The sequence below is a fragment of the Phocoena phocoena genome, chromosome X (assembly GCF_963924675.1).
Source record: "Phocoena phocoena chromosome X, mPhoPho1.1, whole genome shotgun sequence".
NCBI classification, from domain to species: Eukaryota; Metazoa; Chordata; class Mammalia; order Artiodactyla; family Phocoenidae; genus Phocoena; species Phocoena phocoena.
The window spans coordinates 37915755-37931896 of record NC_089240.1 but is presented as its reverse complement, the minus strand read 5'-3'; positions in this window follow the sequence as shown (position 1 = coordinate 37931896).

Genomic DNA, 16142 nt, shown 5'->3' with positions numbered 1-16142 from the left:
TCAATCTTGCAGCTCGGCCATGTTAATGCACCACTCAAGGCTCACCATTAAACGGGAAAGTTGAACAGGTATTTCACTTAGTCCAGAAGAGACACTCATTACGTCTGCATGTGGTCCTGTGGTCCATTAGCCAGTAGTAGATGCATGGCCTCACCAACTTCAAGGAGCTCAGCAGAGTATTGCTGAACACTAGAAATACCCACCAAGAGCTTTCCATGCTTGAGCTTTGATATGCTAAAGGAATTTATGAAATTTTCTCTCTCTCCAAAGCATGATTTTCAAGCTTGTTGTTTTCCTAAGAATGCAAATAAAATTTAAATTTGACCGTTGATGCTGAGAAATGGTAAAGTTCTCCTGGTGGGTGTATCTACCCTTCCCCTGAAACACTGAAACTCCGCTGCTCCAATAGGCAAGAGCTTAGTTGAAGAATGTGCAGACACGTGGCAATGTTTCAAAAATATGATCCCATTTCATGATGATACTAAAATATAATATTTGGCCTTTGTAATACCTAGGAAGTAATGCTCATTTTATGAGCAGAAAGAAAGGGCAAAGTTGGCTGGGTTTAATAAAAAAAAAAAAATCTCGTCATCATTAAAAGGAGTTTAACTTCCTCAATGAAAAGTAAGGGAAACCCTTACATACGGGTAATATATAAGCAAACAAAATCCTCTTTCATCTTCTGTTGCAAAAACCCATTCAGTGAGTAACTATGAATTAGAAATCAAAACAAACAGCTGGGATCTAAGTATAGACTTCTGAATATGGAGCTTTTGGGTTGACTGTATCTAAATATGTGATACTCTTAGAGGAAGTCAACATGGTTACCTCCTTCCGTTAAATGCATTATTTAGAAACAATGAGGCAGTAAACTTCTAAAATACATGCTGGAAGCCTTAATACAGGGAGTGTCGCTTAACCCACTTGGTGAAGTTTCAGGGAAGCACTTTGAGTGCTGTTAACATGAAAAGCAGTTTGTATACAATGAACCTCCGTAAGGAGCAACGTTCACAGATTTACCTATAAAACCGTACACCTCTCCCTCTTAAATATTTATCCTGCCAGATTTAATTGGGCCAAAGCAGATAAAACTGTTCAAGCATGAAAGCCTCTAATTGTAATTCATAAAGAGGATTATGTACATTCAATACTACTAGAGAAACTACCTGTCTGTAAAGGAACACAGTTACAACTAAGTGTCCTACAAATATGACTTTTTAATAGTCTACTTACCTACAGGAATAATGCAAGCGTCAGTGCCCTGGGGAAAGTGGTGAGGACAATTCTTGCCCATGCTCATCAGTACACTGCACAATTTCACAGGTCAAATCTCAGCTCTAAGCTCATACAGCTATGTCAGGTTTAGTTTCTAAAACTTCGTCTGCATGCCAGGCAACTCAATCAGCCAGGGCCATCTATGCCCTGGTAAAGCTAGAACAAGACCTATTTCTAGGTCTTCCATGCTGACAAGTTTCCCGAAGGTATCCACTGGAACAACTGTTGAACTTGTCCTTCCACTGTGTGTAATCGACACAAGCCTAAGAGCCAAGCGATCAGACAAGCTGTGTATGTGTGGTGTGTGTGTGTGTGTGTGTGTGTGTGTGTATATATAGATGTAAAACTGAGAAAATTTTAATTGGGCATCTACTAGGTATCAGGTACTGTTCTTGGGCACATGATGGAGTCAAGAGTAAAGGCCAGACCAGACCAGTGCAGGCCACAAAAACCAACAATACAATAAGCAAATACAGCGAGCAAATGAGACTAAATAAGTTATTGTCCAATCCTAGTTAATTGTTTACCCGGCAGACTTCTCTGATACGGTAAGAATAGAAATGCTGTAAAAAAAAAAATCAGTTTTACCACTCAGAGAAATGGACAGTAGAGATATTTGTATGTGGCTGCATTTATTCATATAGAGAAACTAATGCTGTCACTGAAACGCTATGCCAAGAAATTTATTCACAAATGTACAATGAGGCTTTAAGTAAATAAGCCATGAAAACACCACATTTAAAGATAATAGAAAATACCACAAACTTGAAATGCTTCAGGAGATTTTGTGGATTTAGGAGGAGGCTTTAGGAGGCTTTACAATAGCGGAACACTGATGCATTCACTGCACATCTGCAGGGACTTCATTCTTCAGGACAGAAAAATATGCTTCCCACAAATTGTGACTCTATTATTTCACCATTAGCTCTAGAATTTATATGAGTGCAGGATCATTGCTCAGATCCAACACACAGTTGGCACCATTCCAAACCGGCAAGTCATTCTCAGGCCACTGAAGGGACCTTAACTCTGAAAGCCTGGAAATTATGTTTAATTAGTTTCCTTTTGTCATCAGTGGACAATAGATGGAAAAGGGTAACATTTATACTTGTCAGGGACAACCCACCAGGGAGAAGGCTTCCTTGGAGTCAGCACTCAGAGAGGCAATCCTTCTGAGAGGAGCTATGAACTATAATTTGGTTGGAAGAAGGATATGCATTTATGTCACGGTCAGCCTGTATGCTTTGCAGATTCATTTATTAATTTAGTTTGCAGATACACAGTTTCATTTCCCCCCATCATCATCCTGAAGTGACCTTCACTGAACTCTGGGTGTGGATTGAGTTTCTCATCATTTCTTTTCTACATCTATCCCACAGTTGGTGCTTCTTTTCTAACAGGGGAATTTAAGTTTTCTACTCAGAGATATTGCTCAGAAATCGGTCTTGTGTCTGTACTGCAGTCTGCTCTTTGGGGTTTGATTATAAACATTCCCTAAAAGTCAGGACAAAAGGACAGAAGTAATAACTCAGATATGTAGCTGTCCCAGGACTCCTAAAAAAGAGTCCTCCCAAACGTGACCACCATATGGAAACTGTGAAGTGACTATTTTCCAATCTCATTCTTATTCATTTTCTGGGTTTGTTTGTTTGTTTGTTTGTTTTTTGCGGTACGCGGGCCTCTCACTGTTGTGGCCTCTCCCGTTGCGGAGCACAGGCTCCGGACGTGCAGGCTCAGCGGCCATGGCTCACGGGCCCAGCTGCTCCACGGCATGTGGGATCCTCCCGGACTGAGGCACGAACCCGTGTCCCCCGCATCGGCAGGCGGACTCTCAACCACTGCGCCACCAGGGAAGCCCCCATTTTCTGGGTATTTTAACCCCCGAAATCCAAATAATCTTGTTTACCAGATTAAAGATATATCTTATGAGCTCTTCAAAACCTTTTCTTCCTACTTATCTTTTCTAGATTCAGGGCACCCTACTTATCTTTTCTAGATTCAGGGCACCCGGAGGGCAAGCTGGGCTAGCAGGACCTTCATAAATCTGTTGACCACTGGAGACCACTGGAGCTTTACCAAATTATCATGTCTTGATGACAGGGTAGGAGAAGGAGGGCTTTAACTGGCTTCTGGTCACCATCATGAAGATCTGTTATTTACAGGCAGTTCTAAGTATGCTTAGGAAGTGAGGAGATGTGACTGGTCTGTAGCTAATGAAACATTTTGATTCTAAAATCTCAGAATTCAATTAATGTTATGGGATGGGAATAAGAAAAGGAAAAAGAAAACGATGTATTTCCTATCACCACTCTAAGACATATTAAAAGATGGACATTTCTGCCTATTTGTTTGCCTCATCTGGAATAATTTCTACAAACTCCTTCCCTCCCTGACCACTTCTGAAATGTGTTTGTCATACCTAGGAAAAGACATCTGTTTTTCAAGTTCTTGTTCCAATGCATAAAAATACTTGTTTGATATAGTCTGTCCATTTTTATAAGATTGTGATGTTATTCAGATTAACTTTCCAACATGTCTTTATGATTTTTCAAGGGCTGAGATGATTCTAGTATAGCCAACAAATTTCACAGTAAGGACAGCAACTTTAGCTGAGGTCAAAGGATAAATTTTACGTGTCTTGACTAATATTTAGCTGACAAAGGCAGTACAGATCCTACTCTTTTTCCAGGGAATAGAATAGTTTATGCCTCTTGTGTGTATTTTTAAGTAATCTAATTGGCTTGAGGTTTATTTTTTCTTAGTAACTATGATCCCAGCTCAGTTTGGGATTTTGGACGTAAATAATGATTTTTGAGAAAATCATAAAGTGAACTTCTTGGGTAAAAACAGAGGAAAGCCACGGATTTAATTGCTAATTGTACCCAGTAACACACAGGTATGCCTATGGTTCTAATGGATGTCCAGACCGTCTCACATTTTTTTTCCAAATCTAATAATAAGGAAGGGGCACTGATTTCTTAATATGGATATTATAGTTGCTGCTATCCATGCTGTGATCACATCTGGCCTCTAAAGAGGGAAGTGTGGGATGGAGGTTGGAATTTAAATGGTTATGTACCTTCCCTATGCCAGTCCCTTCATTTCCTGTGGCTGGAGCCAGCAACTCTGTGCCATCTTTAGGATCTCACTCAGGCTTAGCATCTTCTGTTTCCTCCCTTCCCCCCATCGCTGTCCCAGAGCAACTGATTTTCCTACCGGGGCATTTTTCACTGATACAATGTATATAATTTGGGAGCCTTTGATGGAAGGACTTGAAAGAGTCATTAACTTCATTTTGGTTCATTTGTTTTCCAAGTCAAAGAATCCCAAAGAGAACTGCTGTGAAAAATAAGAGCATCTTAATTGGCTGCCTTGAAGCTATGCATTTCAGACATCACAGACAGAGGCTGAGCTCTCCCTGGAGGATGGACAGATATAAAAATTCAACTATCATCTACTGTTGGAGTCCCCTCAGCCTGTGCCCAGGTCTACCCTTCACTCTCTTCCAGTCTTCTGCCTTTGAACATTGACTCCCCCTTTGCAATTTAAATTTATTTTATTTTTTTATTTTTGGCTGTGCTGGGTCTTCGTTTCTCTGCGTGGGCTTTCTCTAGTTGCAGCAAGTGGGGGCCACTCTTCATCGCGGTGCGTGGGCCTCTCACTGTCGCGGCTTCTCCTGTTGCAGAGCACAGGCTCCAGACGCGCAGGCTCAGTAGTTGTGGCTCACGGGCCTAGTTGATCCGCGGCATGTGGGATCCTCCCAGACCAGGGCTCGAACCCGTGTCCCCAACATTTGCAGGCAGATTCTCAACCACTGCGCCACCAGATAAGCCCCCTGGCAGGAGTTCTTTAGACCCAACCAAGTTGTCAATTACTTGCCACGCCGTCTTAATTTGGATGTTTGGTGGTCGTCTGGGTGGATCTTTTCAAGTCCAAAGAGATAGAGCAATAGGAAGATGAGAAAGACTGAGGGGGAAAAGCCTTGGCCTCATTGCGCTTCTTCACGGCTAGAGAACTGGTCTGTGCCAGATCCTGCAGGCGACATCAGCTGCCACTTAACGGGTTACTCGAATCTACATGGCTCAGGATAAGTCCCAGCCACCCTTCAGAGGGGAGCCATAGCCCAATAGGCGGATCGAGATTATGGCCTTTGAGGCCCTGCATTGGGTGCCAGAAAAGATGTTGCAAGAAAGAGAGTGGGGTGTGAGAGGATGGTCACATCCCAAGTCATGTCTGAGTCCCTGGGATGGCTGCCAAGTGTGGGTTCTTGGCTTTGTGCAGGCAAGAATTCAAGAGCAAGACATAGTAAAGTGAAAGGTTTATTCAGGGAGATACACACTCCATAGACAGAGTGTGGGCCATCTTGGAAGGCAAGAGGCCCCCTTTGCAATTTAGAACCCTATTTTGCCCTGGGAATTGAAGATTTCAAGCCTCTCTTGTGAGTATTGCAAAGTGATCTTATCTACCGGAGATTTACTTTTTAAAAAAAATTTATTTATTTATTTTTGGCTGCGTTGGGTATTTGTTGCTGTGTGCGGGCTTTCTCTAGTTGCGGCGAGCAGGTACTACTCTTCGTTGTGGTGTGCGGGCTCCTCATTGCGGTGGCTTCTCTTGTTGCGGAGCACGGGCTCTAGGCACGTGGGCTTCAGTAGTTGTGGCTCGTGGGCTCTAGAGTGCAGGCTCAGTAGTTGTGGCGCACGGGCTTAGTTGCTCCGCAGCATATGGGGTCTTCCCGGACCAGGGCTCGAACCCGTGTCCCCTGCATTGGCAGGTGGATTCTTAACCACTGTGCCACCAGGGAAGTCCTGGAGACTTACTTTTTCTTAGAAATTTTTAGCTTGAATAGGTTTAAAGAAGAGTCCACCTGAATAAGTAGTATTTTACCATTTGCCTAATTAACTCATGACATCTTTTTCATTGTGTTCAAATAGTGGCTACACCATTTACTAGCTGTGTGACCTCCAGCAAGTTACTTACCGTACTTTGCTTATTTATGTCATGAGGATAATAATAGTACCTATCTCATAGTGTTATTGTGAAGATTAAATGAGTTGATAGCTTTCAAGGTTTTAAAATTGTGGCAGACATATAGTAAGCTCTCAGTATGTGTTAGCTATTATTATATTACTATTACTAATAGGACTATTATGATTTCTAAATTTCAAGATAAAAGTTGGATTTTAGTATACTAGCTTTTTTGATGTTAACATAAACTATGAATATAGGCTGCCTGCCTATATAAAAAATAAAATATGCACTAAACTTTTAATTTGTGTTCTATATTTTTTATAAAGGTAAGAAGATGCAAGAGGAGGTTTTTAAAGCTAGATCTTAAGAAATAGGATATGAGAAACTTCTCTTTATAAGAAAAGAATGATGATAGACTAGTTAGAAAAATTTATACATAAAAAGGCTTAGCGTAATTACCAAATGCTTAGGATTGCATGAAATAAGAAAAAAAAGTTGTATAGGTTATTAATGCAGTGTGTATGTGTGTGTGTGTGTGTGTGTGTGTGTGTGTGTGTGTGTGTGTGTGTGTGTGTGTGTGTTAGGCGTTAGTTAAGCATGGACCAGACAATAACTATTGTCAGGCACTTTCATACTTGATCCTTTTCCACAACTACCCTGTGAGATCCTTGGTTATAGATAAAGAATCTAAGGCCTAAATAGGCTAAGTATCTAAACTCAAATCTTCTGAATATAGTATTCGTTACTTTAAACTAAGGTCCAGTGCTCTTTTGAGTCTATAGTAATTGTACATGTACTAGGCAGAGGGGATAGAATAGAACAAGATAGACATGGTCCCTGCCCTCTTGAAGCTTCCAATTTAACAAAGAATAAAAATTTTGAAAAAGTAATTAGAAGCATTAAAAAATATTAAGAGAACTTCTGGGTAGCTGAAGGCAATGGTGGCCAACAAGCTGCCAGTCTCCCACTATATCTTCCCAAAACAATACCAAATAACAAGATGGGAAATGTAAACTTACACAAAAACCAAGCCCTCGGCATTACCTGAAGACATAAAATGCCAAAGCCTCAAAGTGAGTATAAGTAAAGAAATAACAAATCACCAAATTTCATTCCAATCTCCCATGCTGCCATCGTAACTCCCCACCCTCCAGCCAGTAAGGCAAAAGGAGAAAAACTAGGGAAGACAGAAGAGGGAAGCTAGGGAAGGGGCATACAACTGATCCAAAATCAGCCTCAGAAAGATTAACTCCATTTTAAGTCTGAATATTCTAAAAAAGCATCTGAAAGATCAGAAAGTGGATTACAGTGATGGGATGTAAAAGTACTTATATTTTAAGGGGGCAGTCTTTAAAACACATAGCTTCTGGTAGAGAAAAAAAATAAGAGAGAAACTTCACTTGGCAATTCTGTGGGAAAAAGGAAAAGATTCTGGGGGAGGGGGGAGGGAATGTAGGGTACTATAGGACAGAATAGAATCATAAAACTAGAGGACACACAGCCTTTCCAGTCCCCACCAAAACAAATTAAGAAACAAATCTGCTTAAAGTGCCTAGACTGTTATGTTGAGAGAAAGGATATCACTAAACTAGGAATCTTGCGAAACATTCCAATGCCACAGAGAAATGAACAAAAAGAAAATCAGCAAATCCACATAGAGGTATTCTAAAAACTCAGAAAACAAAATTTCACACATATGAGGAAATTTCACACATATGAGGAGAATTTCACACATATGAGGAAAAGTTCCCATAGGAAGAACAACCGCAAAGCAGAAGAAAACTGTAAGAATTAAATATAATCAAACACATATTTGAGGATATGAAAAACCACCTTGTAAGAAATTTAAGATCTAAGAAAGGAAATAGTCAAAAACCAGGGAGATATGAAAAGAGAGTTGACTTAATTCAGGAAAGCATTAAAGACAAACTGAGACATAAAGAATCAATTATAAGATACCTAAGGGAGAATAGAGATTCAAGTGAAATTTAATAAGGGGTATTGAAGAAAGACAAGAAAACAACAAAGACAATGGAAAGGAGATAAAGAAAGGAGTAAAATGGATAAGAGAGAAAGTAGTAAAAATGAATGACAGAAAAAGTAAGAATAATATTCTTACCATCAGAAGCTACCTACCACAGTGAGTTAAACTCATCCACAACTTGATTAGAGCCTTCTGGGAGATTTTGAGCTAGAGGCACCCAGCTAGACCATGCCAGGATTCCTGTCCCACAGAGACTGTGTGATTAAAACAAAATGTTTCTGTTTTTTTTTAAACATCTTTATTGGGGTATAATTGCTTTACAATGGTGTGTTAGTTTCTGCTTTATAACAAAGTGAATCAGTTATACATATACGTATGTTCCCATATCTCTTCCCTCTTGCATCTCCCCCCCTCCCACCCTCCCTATCCCACCCCTCCAGGCAGTCACAAAGCACGGAGCTGATCTCCCTGTGCTATGTGGGTGCTTCCCACTAGCTATCTACCTTACGTTTGGTAGTGTATATATATGTCCATGCCTCTCTCTCGCTTTGTCACAGCTCACCCTTCCCCATCCCCATATTCTCAAGTCCGTTCGCCAGTAGGTCTGTGTCTTTATTCCTGTCTTACCCCTAGGTTCTTCATGACATTTTTTCTCTTAAATTCCATATATATGTGTTAGCATACGGTATTTGTCTTTCTCTTTCTGAATTACTTCACTCTGTATGACAGACTCTAAGTCTATCCACCTCAATACAAATAGCTCAATTTTGTTTCTTTTTATGGCTGAGTAATATTCCATTGTATATATTTGCCACATCTTCTTTATCCATTCATGCGATGATGGGCATGTAGGTTGTTTCCATCTCCGGGCTTTTGTAAATAGAGCTGCAATGAACATTTTGGTACATGACTCCTTTTGAATTATGGTTTTCTCAGGGTATATGCCCAGTAGTGGGATTGCTGGGTCATATGGTAGTTCTACTTGTAGTTTTTTAAGGAACCTCCATACTGTTCTCCATAGTGGCTGTACCAATTCACATTCCCACCAGCAGTGCAAGAGTGTGCCCTTTTCTCCACACCCTCTCCAGCATTTATTGTTTCTGGGTTTTTTGATGATGGCCATTCTGACTGGTGTGAGATGATATCTCATTGTAGTTTTGATTTGCATTTCTCTAATGATTAGTGATGTTGAGCATTCATTCATGTGTTTGTTGGCAGTCTGTATATCTTCTTTGGAGAAATGTCTATTTAGGTCTTCTGCCCATTTTTGGATTGGGTGGTTTGTTTTTTTGTTATTGAGCTGCATGAGCTGCTTATAAATTTTGGAAATTAATCCTTTCTCAGTTGCTTCATTTGCAAATATTTTCTCCCATTCTGAGGGTTGTCTTTTGGTCTTGTTTATGGTTTCCGTTGCTGTGCAAAAGCTTTGAAGTTTCATTAGGTCCTATTTGTTTATTTTTGTTTTTATTTCCATTTTTCTAGGAGGTGGGTCAAAAAGGATCTTGCTGTGATTTATGTCATGGAGTGTTCTGCCTATGTTTTCCTCTAAGAGTTTGATAGTTTCTGGCCTTACATTTAGGTCTTTAATCCATTCTGAGCTTATTTTTGTGTATGGTGTTAGGGAGTGATCTAATCTCATACTTTTCCATGTAGCTGTCCAGTTTTCCCAGCACCACTTATTGAAGAGGCTGTCCTTTCTCCACTGTACATTCCTGCCGCCTTTATCAAAGATAAGGTGACCATATGTGCGTGGGTTTATCTCTGGGCTTTCTATCCTGTTCCATTGATCTATATTTCTTTTTTTGTGCCAGTACCATATTGTCTTGATTATTGTAGCTTTGTAGTATAGTCTGAAGTCAGGGAGCCTGATTCCTCCAGCTCTGTTTTTCGTTCTCAAGATTGCTTTGGCTATTCGGGGTCTTTTGTGTTTCCATACAAATTGTGAAATTTTTTGTCATAGTTCTGTGAAAAATGCCAGTGGTAGTTTGATAGGGATTTCATTGACTCTAGATTGCTTTGGGTAGTAGAGTCATTTTCACAATGTTGATTCTTCCAATCCAAGAAGGACATGGTATATGTCTCCATCTATTTGTATCATCTTTAATTTCTTTCATCAGTGTCTTATAATTTTCTGCATACAGGTCTTTTGTCTCCTTAGGTAGGTTTATTCCTAGATATTTTATTCTTTTTGTTGCAATGGTAAATGGGAGTGTTTTCTTCATTTCACTTTCAGATTTTTCATCATTAGTGTATAGGAATGCCAGAGATTTCTGTGCATTATATTTGTATCCTGCAACTTTACCAAATTCGTTGATTAGCTCTAATAGTTTTCTGGTAGCATCTTTAGGATTTAGAGAATCCTAAAGATGATAGCAGAAAACTACTAGAGCTAATCAACGAATTTGGTAGCAGCTTTAGGATTCTCTATGTATAGTGTCATGTCATCTGCAAACAGTGACAGCTTTACTTCTTCTTTTCCGATTTGGATTCCTTTTATTTCCTTTTCTTCTCTGATTTCTGTGGGTAAAACTACCAAAACTATGTTGAATAAGAGTGGTGAGAGTGGGCAACCTTGGCTTGTTCCTGATCTTAGTGGAAATGCTTTCAGTTTTTCACCATTGAGGATGATGTTGGCTGTGGGTTTGTCATATATGGCCTTTATTATGTTAAGGAAAGTTCCCTCTATGCGTGCTTTCTGCAGGGTTTTTATCATAAATGGGTGTTGAATTTTGTCGAAAGCATTCTCTGCATCTATCGAGATGATCATATGGTGTTTCTCCTTCAATTTGTTAATATAGTTTATCACATCGATTGATTTGCATATATTGAAGAATACTTGCATTCCTGGAACAAACCCCACTTGATCATAGTGTATGATCCTTTTAATGTGCTGTTGGATTCTGTTTGCTAGTATTTTGTTGAGGATTTTTGCATCTATGTTCATCAGTGATATTGGCCTGTAATTTATTTGTGACATCCTTGTCTGGTTTTGGTATCAAGGTGATGGTGGCCTCGTAGAAGGAATTTGGGAGTGTTCCTCCCTCTGCTGTATTTTGGAAGAGTTTGAGAAGGATAGGTGTTAGCTCTTCTCTAATTGCTTGATAGAATTCGCCTGTGAATCCATCTGGTCCTGGGCTTTTGTTTGTTGGAAGATTTTTAATCACAGTTTCAATTTCAGTGCTTGTGATTGGTCTGTTCATATTTCTATTTCTTCCTGATTCAGTCTTGGCAGGTTGTGCATTTCTACGAATTTGTCCATTTCTTCCAGGTTGTCCATTTTATTGGCATAGAGTTGCTTGTAGTAATCTCTCATGATTTTTTTTGTTTCTGCAGTGTCAGTTGTTACTTCTCCTTTTTCATTTCTAATTCTATTGATTTGAGTCTTCTCCCTTTTTTTCTTGATGAGTCTGGCTAATGGTTTATCTGCTTTATCTTCTCAAAGAACCAGCTTTTAATTTTATTGATCTTTGCTATTGTTTCCTTCATTTCTTTTTCATTTATTTCTCATCTGATTTTTATGATTTCTTTCTTTCTGCTAACTTCGGGGTTTTTTTGTTCTAGTTTCTCTAATTGCTTTAGGTGCAAGGTTAGGTTATTTATTCGAATGTTTCCTGTTTCTAAAGGTGGGCTTCTGTTGCTATAAACTTCCCTCTTAGGACTGCTTTTGCTGTATCCCATAGGTTTTGGTTCGTTGTGTCTCCATTGTCATTTGTTTCTAGGTATTTTTTTATTTCCTCTTTGATTTCTTCAGTGATCACTTCGTTATTAAGTAGTGTATTGTTTAGCTTCCATGTGTTTGTATTTTTTACAGATCTTTTCCTGTAATTGATATCTAGTCTCATAGCATTGTGGTTGGAAAAGATACTTGATACAATTTAAATTTTCTTAAATTTACCAAGGCTTGATTTGTGACCCAAGATATGATCTATCCTGGAGAATGTTCTGTGAGCCCTTGAGAAAACTGTGTATTCTGTTGTTTTTGAATGGACTGTCCTATAAATATCAATTAAGTCCATCTTGTTTAATGTATCACTTAAAGCTTGTGTTTCCTTATTTATTTTCATTTTGGATGATCTGTGCATTGGTGAAAGTGGGGTGTTAAAGTCCCTTACTATGAATGTGTTACTGTGGATTTCCCCTTTTATGGCTGTTAGTATTTGCCTTATGTATTGAGGTGCTCCTATGTTGGGTGCATAAATATTTACAATTGTTATATCTTCTTCTTGGATCGATCCATTGATCATTGTGTACTGTCCTTCTTTGTCTCTTCTAATTGTGTTTATTTTAAAGTCTATTTTGTCTGATATGAGAATTGCTACTCCAGCTTTCTTTTGGTTTCCATTTGCAGGGAATATCTTTTTCCATCCCCTTACTTTCAGTCTGTATGTGTCTCTAGGTCTGAAGTGGGTCTCTTGTAGACAGCATATATATGGGTCTTGTTTTTGTATCCATTCAGCAAATCTGTCTTTTGGTGGGAGCATTTAGTCCATTTACATTTAAGGTAATTATCGATATGTATGTTCCTATTCCCATTTTCTAAATTATTTTGGGTTCGTTATTATAGGTCTTTTCCTTCTCTTGTGTTTCTTGCCTAGAGAAGTCCTTAAGCAGTTGTTGTAGAGCTGGGTTGGTAGTGCTGGACTCTCTCAGCTTTTGCTTGTCTGTAAAGGTTTTAATTTCTCCATCAAATCTGAATGAGATCCTTGCTGGGTAGAGTAATCTTGGTTGCAGGTTTTTCTCCTTCATCACTTTAAATATGTCCTGCCACTCCCTTCTGGCTTGCAGAGTTTCTGCTGAAAGATCAGCTGTTAACCTTATGGGGATTCCCTTGTGTGTTATTTGTTGTTTTTCCCCTGCTGCTTTTAATATGCTTTCCTTGTATTTAATTTTTGACAGTTTGATTAATATGTGTCTTGGCATATTTCTCCTTGGATTTATCCTGTATGGGACTCTCTGTGCTTCCTGGGCTTGATTAACTATTTCCTTTCCCATATTAGGGAAGTTTTCAACTATAATCTCTTCAAATATTTTCTCAGTCCTTTTCTTTTTCTGTTCTTCTTCTGGAACCCCTATAATTCGAATGTTGGTGCATTTAGTGTTGTCCCAGAGGTCTCTGAGTCTGTCCTCAGTTCTTTTCATTCTTTTTTCTTTATTCTGCTCTGCAGTAGTTATTTCCACTATTTTATCTTCTAGGTCACTTATCCATTCTTCTGCCTCAGTTATTCTGCTATTGATCCCTTCTAGAGAATTTTTAATTTCATTTTTTGTGTTGTTCATCACTGTTTGTTTGCTGTTTAGTTCTTCTAGGTCCTTGTTAAGTGCTTCTTGCATTTTGTCTATTCTATTTCCAAGATTTTGGACCATCTTTACTATCATTATTCTGAATTCTTTTTCAGGTAGGCTGCCTATTTCCTCTTCATTTGTTAGGTCTGGTGCGTTTTTATCTTGCTCCTTCATCTGCTGTGTGTTTTTCTGTCTTCTCATTTTGCTTATCTTACTGTGTTTGGGGTCTCCTTTTTGCAGGCTGCAGGTTCGTAGTTCCTGTTCCTTTTGGTGTCTGCCCCCAGTGGCTAAGGTTGGTTCATTGGGTTGTGTAGGCTTCCTGGTGGAGGGGACTAGTGGCTGTGTTCTGGTGGATGAGGCTGGATCTTGTCTCTTGGTGGGCAGGTCCACGTCTGGTGGTGTGTTTTGGGGTGTCTGTGGACTTATTATGATTTTAGGCAGCCTCTCTGCTAATGGGTCAGGTTGTGTTCCCGTTTTGCTAGTTGTTTGGCATAGGGTGTCCAGCACTGTAGCTTGCTGGTCGTTGAGTGAAGCTGGGTGCTGGCATTGAGATGGAGATCTCTGGGAGATTTTCTCCGTTTGATATTATGTGGAGCTGGGAGGTCTCTCGTGGACCAGTGTCCTGAAGTTGGCTCTCCCACCTCTGAGGTACAGGACTGACTCCTGGCTGGAGCACCAAGAGCCTTTCATCCACACGGCTCAGAATAAAAGGGAGAAAAAGTAGAGAGAAATAATTAGTAGAGGTAGGAAGAAAGAAAGAAAGGAAGGAAGGAAGGAAGAAGAAAAGAAGGAAAGGAACGAAAGAAAGACAGGAGGGAGGGAGGAGGGAATGGTGGAAGGAAGGAAGGAAGAAAGAAGGGAAGGAAGGAAAAAAGAAAGAAGATAAATTAAAATGAAATAAAGTAAAATATAAAAGTTATTAAATTAAAAAATAATTATTAAGAATAAAATTTTTTTAAAAAACGGACAGACAGAACCTTAGGACAAATGGTGGAAGCAAAGCTATACAGACATAATCTCATACAGAAGCATACACATACACACTTACAAAAAGAGGAAAAGGGGAAAAAATCATAAATCTTGCTCTCATAGTCCACCTCTTCAATTTGGGATGATTCGTTGTGTACTCATGTATTCCACAGATGCAGAGTACATCAAGTTGATTGTGGAGCTCTAATCCGCTGCTTCTGAGGCTGCTGGGAGAGATTTCCCTTTCTCTTCTTTGTCCTCACAGCTCCCAGGGGCTCAGCTTTGGATTTGGCCCCGCCTCTGCATGTAGGTCGCCGGAGAGCGTCTGTTTTTCGCTCAGACCGGACGCGGTTAAAGGAGCCGCTGGTTCAGGGGCTCTGGCTCACTCAGGCAAGGGGGAGGGAGGGGCCCGGCGTGCGGGGCGGGCCTGCGGCGGCAGAGGCCGGCATGACGTTGCAGCAGCGTGAGGCACGCCGTGCGTTCTCCCGGGGGAGTTGTTCCTGGATCCCGGGACCCTGGCAGTGGCAGGCTGCACAGGCTCCCCAGGGGTGTGGATAGTGACCTGTGCTGGCACACAGGCTTCTTGTTGGCGGCAGCAGCAGCCTTAGCGTGTCATGCCCGTCTCTGGGGTCCACGCTGTTAGCCAGGGCTCGTGCACGTCTCTGGAGCTCCTTTAAGCAGAGCTCTTAATCCCCTCCCCTCGCGCACCAGGAAACAAAGAGGGAAGAAAAAGCCTCTGGCCTCTTTCGCAGGTCCAAACTTTTCCCGAGACTCCCTCCCGGCTAGCCGTGGTGCACTAACCCCTTCAGGCTGTGTTCACGCCGCCAACCCCAGTCCTCTCCCGGCGCTCCGACAGAAGCCCGAGCCTCAGCTCCCAGCCCCGCCCGCCCCGGCGGGTGAGCAGACAAGCCTTTCGGACTGGTGAGTGCCCGTCGGCCCTGATCCTCTGTGCGGGAATCTCTCCGCTTTGCTCTCCGCACCCCTGTGGCTGCGCTCTCCTTCACGGCTCCGAAGCTTCCCCCCTCCGCCACCCGCAGTCTCCGCCCGTGAAGGGGCTTCCTAGTGTTTGGAATCCTTTCCTCCTTCACAGCTCCTTCCCACTGGTGCGGGTCCCGTCCCTATTCTTTTGTCTCTGTCGTTTCTTTTTTCTTTTGCCCTACCCAGGTACGTGGGGGGTTTCTTGGCTTTTGGGAGGTCTGAGGTCTTCTCCCAGCATTCAGTAGGTGTTCTATAGGAGTTGTTCCACGTGTAGATGTATTTCTGTTGTATCTGTGGGGAGGAAGGCGATCTCCGCGTCCTACTCTTCCGCCATCTTCCCGGAAGCCTCCAACAAATATTTTTAACATCTATTTTTTTCCAGTTATTGTTCTAGACATTGGTGATTCATTTTGTTCTATTCTTTTGAATTTTATTTTTTTATACAGCAGGTTCTTATTAGTTATCTATTTTATACATATTAGTGTGTATATGTCAATCCCAATCTCCCAATTCATCCCACCACCACCACCCCTCCCGCCACTTTCCCACCTTGGTGTTCATATGTTTGTTCTCTATGTCTGTGTCTCTATTTCTGCCTTGCAAACCACTTCATCTGTAACATTTTTTTAGATTCCACATATATGTATTAATATACTATATTTGTTTTTCTCTTTCTGACTTACTT